The following is a 304-nucleotide window of genomic DNA, read 5'->3' on the forward strand; positions in this document are numbered from 1 at the left end:
AGATTCTGAAGGGTTATCTCTAGAGAGTTTATGTGCCTTCAGAGGATTTGCTGACCCTTCAGCAGGTTTTAGAGGCTGTAAATCTCACAGGAGGAGATTGCCTGTTTTTCTTTAGCAGAGTTGCTGGTAGATTAGAACCTACCTGCCTTTGGGTTGGCAGCTCAATTCATCTCATGGTTATGTTTGAGTCTGTTTAAAAGTAATTCCCATGTTAGCTTTCAAAATTAACATAAAATTCACTGTCTATTTGCTTAAGCTCATTTTACTTTATCATTACTTATTTATAAATTACTTAGTAATGTAA

This window comes from Elephantulus edwardii, unplaced genomic scaffold (assembly GCF_000299155.1).
Source record: "Elephantulus edwardii isolate Elephantulus edwardi_28Jun2011 unplaced genomic scaffold, EleEdw1.0 scaffold00024, whole genome shotgun sequence".
Taxonomy (NCBI): Eukaryota; Metazoa; Chordata; class Mammalia; order Macroscelidea; family Macroscelididae; genus Elephantulus; species Elephantulus edwardii.